This window comes from Macrotis lagotis, chromosome 1 (assembly GCF_037893015.1).
Source record: "Macrotis lagotis isolate mMagLag1 chromosome 1, bilby.v1.9.chrom.fasta, whole genome shotgun sequence".
Classification (NCBI taxonomy): Eukaryota; Metazoa; Chordata; class Mammalia; order Peramelemorphia; family Peramelidae; genus Macrotis; species Macrotis lagotis.
The window spans coordinates 929,823,744-929,833,031 of NC_133658.1; positions in this window are offsets into that span (position 1 = coordinate 929,823,744).

A 9,288-nucleotide genomic window follows, 5' to 3' on the forward strand; every position below is an offset into this window, starting at 1 on the left:
CCTGGTTTCACCAAGCTCAGACACTTAATAATTACTTAGCTGTGTGGCCTTGGGCAAGCCACTGTAACCCCATTGCCTTGCAAAAATCTAAAAAAAAATTGTTCTTTTATTGCCAAATTCTTTCTTTACAGAACCACTTGGATAAGTGGGATGATCCTCCAGTTAAGGATCACGCTTAGTTCTATTCCTCACCATATCACTGAGGCAATGGTGAAACAACTAACTCAACCAGTAACCTCATTCCATGAACCTCTTGCTTCACCATTACAAGCATCAGCAACCTATTTACTCCTTTATATTGAGGTGGAGGTATGGGGTTTTGATGCTGGAGGTACAGTTACACTTGCTACTCTTTGTTTTATCCAAAATACTGTTAGATTATTCTATCCAGAATAGAGTGAAGAGAGCAGTGGGCATGGAATCAGGAAGACTCATCTCCCTAAGTTCAAATCTGGCTTCAGGAACTTACTTGCTATGCCACCTTGGGCAAATCACTTACCCATTTGCCTCAGTTACTCATCTGTAAAACGAATAGGAGAAGACAATGGCAAAGCACTCCAGTATCTTGACCAAAAAAACTCCAAATGGAGTCATGAGGATTTGGACACAAGGAGAGGACAATAACCACAAAATGTGCCAGACCAGGGAGGAAGTATGAGGGATACACAGAAAGGTCAAAGACCACCCCTGCCCTGTCCAATGTCTGGGCCCTGGCCATTGCTTCTTGAACATGCTTCTGTGCTTGGAGGACAAAAGTCAACCTTCTTCTCTGCCAGTCTTGTCCAATCTGGTAATTGTGAAAATCATTCAATCCTTATTTTATTTCTTCTTAATTTTGATAACCTAGTATTGCTATGATTATTGAGGTGCTCTGCTTGAGGTTCCAATACTCGCCACTGGGTGGCAATAGAGTTCTGGCCTGGGAGAGACTCTAATAAACATTTTTTGAGAAAGATTTTATTTGAGTTTTACAATTTTCCCCCATTCTTGCTTCCCCCCCACACCCCCAGAAGGCATTCTGTTAGTCTTTACCTTGTTTCCATGGTATACAATGATCTCAGTTGAATGTGATGAGAGAGAAATCATGTTCTTATGGAAGAATATGAGAAATAGTAGAACTACATAATAAGATAACATTTTTTAAAATTAAAAGTAATAGTCTTTGGTCTTTGTTCAAATTCCACAGTTAAAGAAACTAATTCTTGTAAAGAAAAATATGAAACCCCCAGATCCTATAAACTTGAATATTTGCTAGAAACTATGCTTTCTATAGTATGCAATTTAAGTGATACAAAGAGTTGGGGGAACTCTTTTGGGGGGGGAGGGGGATCTCAATATAACTCAAAGGAAAAAGTATCATAATCAAAAGTGATTTATTCACAATAACCTTGGAATGAGTTGGTCACAACCAACAAGCATCACTTAAAGCAATTAGTGAAGTAAACAAGTTAAAAAGAGTCACAGGAATAAAAGGTGTGGTTCTTTAAAAGATATATGGATAAATACCTCAGCCAAAAAAGTCTAAGCTTTCCTAACCCCCCCCCCCCCCCAATGTAAAGGAAAATATGAGGGTATGTTTTATTAGGTAATGACAACACAGGTCAAGCATCTATTGCATTGCTGACCCTAACTTTTAACACAAAAGGGTCACTTTGCTACCTACTAATTAATTAGACAGTTGCTTTATCTTTTATTCTCTTGGAATAATCATCTGAGCTGATAAATATAGGGAGAGAATGATCCATTTTAATTCTATGAATAAGATCACTAGTTATTATAATTAGAGTCCACTTACAGTATCTAATTGGTCCCTGACCTTAAACTAACAGACAATTCTAGGTAGTTATAGTTTTATGCAAGAAATATTTCTTTATATGCTTAATTCTCCAAAATTATGCTCATAAAGCAAATTAATTACATAAAGAATCATTTTACCTCTCTTTTCAAAATAATTCAGCATGATATTGTCTTCAGTGGATTATCAACAAGATTTCTCTGGTTGATTCAATAAATAAAATTATATACTCTAAAACAAGGTACAAACCTAATTTTATTTTCATTAGATTAGAATATACATTTAAATTATTTACTGGTGTAGATGCCAATGAGTGAGTAAATTCAGAAAAATTTTATGAAATTTTTATATAAAAATTTTATTGTCAATATAATAACAAAAACATTCTAAAAATGATTTAAGGATATAACAAAAATCTGGATCACTGAGACCTAGATGGCTCAATGGGAAGAACACTGACCCTGAAATTAGGAGGACCTGAGTTCAAATTTGACCTCAGACACCTACTAGTCATATAATCTTGGGCAAGTCACTTAAATCCTACTTACCTCATATCTAGGACCACTTCCTGATCCATATCTGGCCACTAGCTCAGATGACTTTGGAGGAAAAAGTGAGACTAGTCACTTAGCACAGCTCCCCCCCCCCCACTCAAATCCAATCCATGTACATGATATGGCATCACTTCCCCGATGTCATGGTCTTCTTCCAAAATGAAAGACAAACATTATTATAGACCTGAGAATAAATCTGAACCCAATACTTACTAGCTCTATGATCCTGGGATCAATCATTTTACTTTTGTCAGGCTCAATTTTCTCATCAAATAGGAATAATTATAATAACCTCCTAGGACTGTTGTGATCATCAAATGATATAATATTTTTAAGCAGTTAAAAAACAAAGTTAGGTGGAGAACACCATCTATATCCAGATAAAGAGCCATGGAGTTTGAACAAAGACCAAGGACTATTACATTTATTTTAGAAAAAAAAAACTGATATCTTCTTGTCTGATCTTGCTATCTCTTATACTTCATTTTTCTTAAGGATAGGATTTCTCTCTCATCACATTCAATTTGGATCAATATACAACATGGAACCAAAGTAAAGACTGGCAAATTGCTTTCTGTGGGGGGGGGGGGTAGGGCAATAAGACGGGGAAAAATTGTAAAACTCAAATAAAATCTTTAATAAAAGAAAAAAAGATTTTATACCTCTTTAAAAAAAATTAGAGTAGTGGATCTAAAATTAATATGATCCGAATTAAAATCAAGTCTCAGACACTTAGAGGCAGTGTGACTTTGGACAATGTCTTTATCCTATTTGTCTCAGTTTCCTCATCTGAAAATGAGCAGAAAAGAAAATGGCCAAACAATGCAGTATTCTGCCAAGAAAACCCCAAATAAGGTCAAAAAGGTTCAGACAAAACTGAAGAGCAAGAGTAAACCTCAAAATGCTTTATAAATCCTGCAGTTACTACTATTACTGCTGCTGCTACTGCTGCCTCTACTACTACTATTCCTACTGTTATTCTCCCCCTCTCCCTATTACTACTACTGGCTTCCCTGTTTAGTGATGTTTCTATTACCTCTGTTAATATTTAAGGAGCATCCAAATTATGTGGTAACAAAGAATCAGACACAAGTGAAATGTCTGGACAACAGCAGCAAATACAAATGAATAGATTATCACTAATTTTATTAGATTCTTTTATTTCCTGAAGGGCCTGTCCAGTTCTCTCTTGACCTGCGTCCTCATTGAGACATGCATATTATGGAAGCAATGGCTACTGGCTACAGATCCTCTAAGGCAGGCTGGGTGTCCTTCTGAATGATCCCAGATCCACTGGAGGAAGATGTAATACACCCTGGATGCTGACTGGCTCTTTGAGGGAGGTACAGCTATGTCTCGCCATTCATTTTAATTGCTCTGTCCAAAATACTGTTAGTCATAGTGGAGAGAACCTTGGTCATGGAATTAGACTGTCTTTCCCTCTCCTTTTCCCTAACTCTGCATGTATACAGCTTCCATTCTTTGATGAGTTCAGATGACAATGAAGGTCAAGTGCTGCCTCCAACCCTCCCCTGCCCCCTTCTGCTTCTTGTTCATATAATCTACTTGTGCACTCTGATTGAATGAGATTTTCCCTCATCCCTTTCTTCCCCTAGTATATTCTTTCTCCTTCCTCCCCTTTCTATTACTCTTTTAAAATTAAAAGCTAACAAAATCATTCCAAAGTCTCCTCTCTTCTCTCTTTCAAACTCCTTCTATGATCATAATGATGAATGAGTTCTAAAGTTACACAGGTGTCTTTCCCCCCCATTAGAATGGGAATAGTTTATCCATGTTTAGCCTTTTCTGATTGCTCATTCGTGTTTTCTTTTTATATTTCTTTTTGATTTCTGTATTTATAATTCAAAGTTTCTTATCAATTCTGGTCTTTTTTATCAGGAATGCTTGATATGGCTTCCATTTCCTTAAAATTCTGTTTTCACCCTTTAGGATTTATATTCAAATTTTCTGGGCAAGTTATTTCCAGGATATCATATCCAACCTCTCTGCTGTATTATAGTGTTGGCTACTTTATCTTATGTGATCCTCACTATGGCTTCTCAGTTTTTGAAATCTTTCCTTCTGCCTGCTTCCAATATTATGTTACTTGGAAGCCCTGGATTTTAGCTATAAATGACCTTGGGAGTTTTCATTTGGGATTTTCATTCAGGAAGTCACAAATATATTCTTTCTATTTTCACTTTCTTCTTTGTTCTAAAAGATAGAAATAGTTTTCTTTTATGATTTATTGAATTATAGTGCCTAGGCTATTTTTTTGGTCCAACAATTTTTTTTTTAGGTTTTTTTGCAAGGCAAACAGGGTTAAGTGGCTAGCCCAAGGCCACACAGCTAGGTAATTATTAAGTGTCTCTCAGACATTTGAACTGGATTTGAACTCAGGTCCTCCTGACTCCAGGGCCGGTGCTCTATCCACTACACCCAACAATTCTTAAATTAAATTTCCTTGTTCTATTTAACTATACAATTTTTGGGGGGAGGGAGGGGAGGTTCTCAGGACACTACTCCTTTGTTGAATTCTTCTCCAGATGACTTCCTTGACTCCCTCTTATCACAAGTATCCCTTTGGACCTGGATCCTCTTTTCTCTCTTCATTTGGTGACCCTATCAGCTCCCATAGATTTAATTACTACTTTTGTCAATTCTTAAATACAAGTTTTGTCCCCAACACTTTGCTAGCTTCCAGTCTTGAATCTCCAGCTGCTTTTCAGACATTTCAAACTGGCTGTCCGATAGACATCTTAAACTCAATATGTCCAAAATAGAATTCTTCCCCCCCCCCCCTTAAACATTTCCCTATCCCTACTTTCCCTATTCCCTCTGGGACAAAACCATCCTCTCAGTCCCTTAGATTTACAACCTAGAAGTCATCTTGGATTCTTCACAATCTCTCATTCCCCAGTTCCAATTTGGGCCCAAGGACCATTGATTTCATCTTTGCAACATCTCTTGAATATATATGCCTCCTTCTGTCCTCTGACACCAACACCTTCCTGGAGATGACCCTCATCACTTCACATTTTAATTATTGCAACATCTTCTGGGGTTTCCATTTGCTCAAGCATCTCCCCACTCCAATCTATCCTCCATTCAGTCACTAAAATGATTTTCCTAAAACATAGATCTGGATCGTGCAATTTCTTCTCCTCCCCCTTCCCACTTCCCATATTCACTTCCAGTGGTTTCTTATTACCTCCAGAACAAATACGAAAATGCTGTGTTAGATACTCAAAACATTTCATAACCTTCCAAATTTCCAGTCACCCTACACTTTATTCTCCAATACATTATGATCCAGTGACACTAGCCTCCTGGCTGTCCTTCATGCCTGAAACGTTCTCTCTCCTCTGCTCCAATTGACCTCCTTAGTTTCCTTTTGATCCAAATTAAAATCACATCTCCCAAGGACCCCAACCACTTTTGTTTCTAGAGACTTCCCTCTGTTAATTATCCTGCTTGCCCTGTATTTAGCTATTTTGTACTTATTCTTTGCCATTTGTTCTGGGGGGGGGGGGCAAGGTGGTGGCATGAAGATAGACTTTCCCAGGAGCTCTCTTCCAAAATATTCCAAAAACCTTAAAATTATGCAATTTGTTCTCTGATTGTAGGCTCCTTAATGACAGGGTCTATCTATCTTTGGCTTTTTGTTTGTTTTTTTTGTGTGTGTGTGTGTTCTAAACACTTAGCATGGGCATGACCCAGAGCAAGAACCTAGCAAATGTTTAATTATTAAATGATTTTGCATTTGTTCTCTTTTCCTATGAGATACCTTAAATTTTCTCTTCTCAGCATTTTGTCTTTATTTTAGCATTTTTGTCTCATGAAATAATTAAATTCTCTTTTGGTTTGTTTTAATTTGGGAGGGAAGGGGTCAAGTTTTATATATTTTGTGCTAGATTGTGAATTCTCCTTCCAATTCTTTTTTCTTTAACTCTTTTTTTTTCCAATTTTTCCCTCTAATATCATTTCATTTATAAAAACATTTTAAACTTAAAACTCTCTTGCTTTATCTCTTTCAAGGAATCTAGTTGAACCTGTGCCTAATCGGCACTTGCCTTTGAGTTTTTGCTGGTATATGTTTTTGGAGTCATTCTTTTAATGTGAATTTGTGTCTTGATCATCTCTGTCACCATAATATCTCTTTTTTTTGGTAGGATTTTTTGAAACTTGCTCATTCTTACTACTTTCTGACTTCAGATTTCATCTGATCAGGGCTCTGCCTATTTCAGGAGAGAAAATTTTGCCTGAGCTTTTGTCTTCTTGGTTTCTGCTATTGTTTTCTTGGGGTCTTGACTATTGTATTATTCCAGGATGCTGAGGACCTGCAGGCTTTCAGGGTTTCCCCAAATGGTCTGGGGCAAAGTCTGCTCATTGCCCTCCAATCTGAGCTCTGAACATTATTGATCTAAGCTAGGATGTGAGCTGCTTGCCTCTAGAGTTCCAATAACTACAGGTGGACTCAGTCACTGTCAGCTGGGAAGTTCAGTTGGTTCAAAATAGCAAAACTGAAGAACCTCCTTTGGTCTTTTGCCCTGGTTATTCTATATCACAAGCTTCAGGGTGAACTGAAGGTGGGAACTGAGACCCCACCCCACTTTGCTCCCAAGTGTACAGTTCCTTATCTGTAGCTTGTTTCTTGATCCTGTGTTTTTCAACAATTTTTTTTTTGCAATGACAATGCCATTGACTGGTATGCTTATTACATCTTCAAATGGCATAAATCAGAGAAGGGTAGTGTTGAATTATAGACCCCCAAAAGGTCTCTGTGGATTGGAATGTAGGATTCAATATAATAAAATGAAATTTAATAGGAATAAGTAAGAATTCTTATGTTTGAATTAACAAAATCAACTCCAAAAGTACTGGTTTGGAGACGTCATAGACAATTTGGGGAAAGAGGTAAGCGTTTTAGTGGACTAGATAATGTTTGTCCTTTGTTTTTGAAGAAGCCCATGATATCAGGGCAGTGACACCATGACAAGTACATGAATGGGATTTGAGTGAGGCAGGCTGTGCTAAGTCACCAGACTCACTTTCTCCTCCTGAGCCATCTGGGTCCGGTGGCCAGATAGGAAACAGAATGACTGGAGATGGCCCTGGATGTGAGGCAGTCAGGGTTAAGTGGCTTGACCAAGGTCACACAGCTAGTAAATGTCTGAGGCTGGATTCAAAAGTCCTGTCCTCCTGACTCCAAGGTCAGTGCTCTATCTACTGTGCCATCTAGCTGCCCAGTGGACTGGATATACAATTTGTGAAGTATGTTTTCAAAGTTTTTTTTTTAAAAGTCAATCCACATTTAGGCTGTATTAAATGAAACATAATGGAAAGTTCTCCATGTTGGAGGATTGTGGGTGGACTGGGATGACGATCTAAGAAATGGAAGAATCCAGATCCTCTGCCAACATTCCACTAAAGTTAAAAATGCAGTGGTCTGAAAGGAATCCCCTATAGACTTTTCTATGGAGCTTAGGGATTCACTAAACAATCCTTGAATTCCTGTGATAAGCTAGAGTGGGTGGGTAAGACAGTCTTGGGGAACTCTTGGTGGGATCTACCATTGTGTTCTGGTCAAATGGCAAGATAAAGGTCTTAGGCAAAAACCATCCAAGGGCATCCCCAGAGTTGCTTTTGTCTGTCTTTGTATCTCCAGCACTTGGCACTGAACTTAGTAGATACTTTATAATGTTTGCTGACAGACAGCCTGTGGAGGTATCCAGCCCTTGTTCACATCTTGCAAACAATCCAGATGGGTTCTCCCTTGGACAAATGTAACAAGGCCAAGTCGGGTGGGTGATTTCGATCTGGAAGAATCTTGGAATTGAAGATCTGAGGGTCCAAGGTGACCTCAACAGCCTTCTAGTGCAGTCTGAACTATACACAAGAGGAATCTCCCGGCTCGTTTCCCTTTAGGTCATATGGAGAAACTCCTCTGTTTGGCATCTGAAGCTTGTCCCACCTCCATGGGCTCTTCTGTTTTCCTTACCTATACAATCCTTTCATGAGTGGAAACTCCATCTTGGCGCCTGCTGTGGAAATTGTGGGCAGCGCTCTGTAGAAGCGTCAACCTCGGAGGCCGGGCATCACCCCATGGCTCTGCCACTCCTGGCAGCCTCTACTCCAGGCTTTGGCAACCAAGAAGTAGAACTAGGAAACCGCCACACGCTTCTTTTTAAATTCTCTCCCTGGGTTCGCCGCTAACCGGTGCTTCCCCGGGGAAAGGGGCACTGGTCTTGCCCAGTGCCTGGCCTAAGTCCTGGGCACTAAATTCGAGGCTGGTCCATGGGGGGGGGGGGGGCCTGAAGGTGAACGTAGTGACACGTCTGCAGCCGCCGGCCACGCTCGTCCATGCGGACTCTGCACACAGTCATGAGGACTGGGGGGGCTGGGGGGCCGGTCACCCCCAGGTGCACTGTTACACCTGGGCCACCCCCGGCCCTGCCCCACTACCACTACAGGGCATAGCCATGGCATATTCCATGGACCCCCGGGGAGGGCAGCGGGCCTGGGGGGCGCGGGGAGACGTGGCCGTGACGAGGGAGAGGGCGGGGAGGGATGGGGCCACGTCCTGGGGCGCCGGAAGGTGTCAGAGGGGTCCCCCCTCCCGTCCCCGCAGGCCCCCGCCGGCGTCTCCTGCTCACGCCTCGGATGGCGGGTCCTCGGGGAAGAAGCATGGAGTTTGGGCCCCGCAGGCCCCGGTCCGCGCGGCGGCACATGGCGGGGCCCGGAGAAGGCCCCGGGGAGCCCCCCGGCTCGGACCCCGCCTCGCGCCCCCCGGCCCGGGGAGGGCTTGGACAGGAGCGGCCCCGCCCCTCCTGCCGCGGGCACCCGCCCGTGCGCCGTGCGCATGCGCCAGGCCCTCCTGGACTACAATTCCCAGAGGCGCCCCGGAGCGCCGCGTGGAGCCGCGCAGGCGCAGTGGCC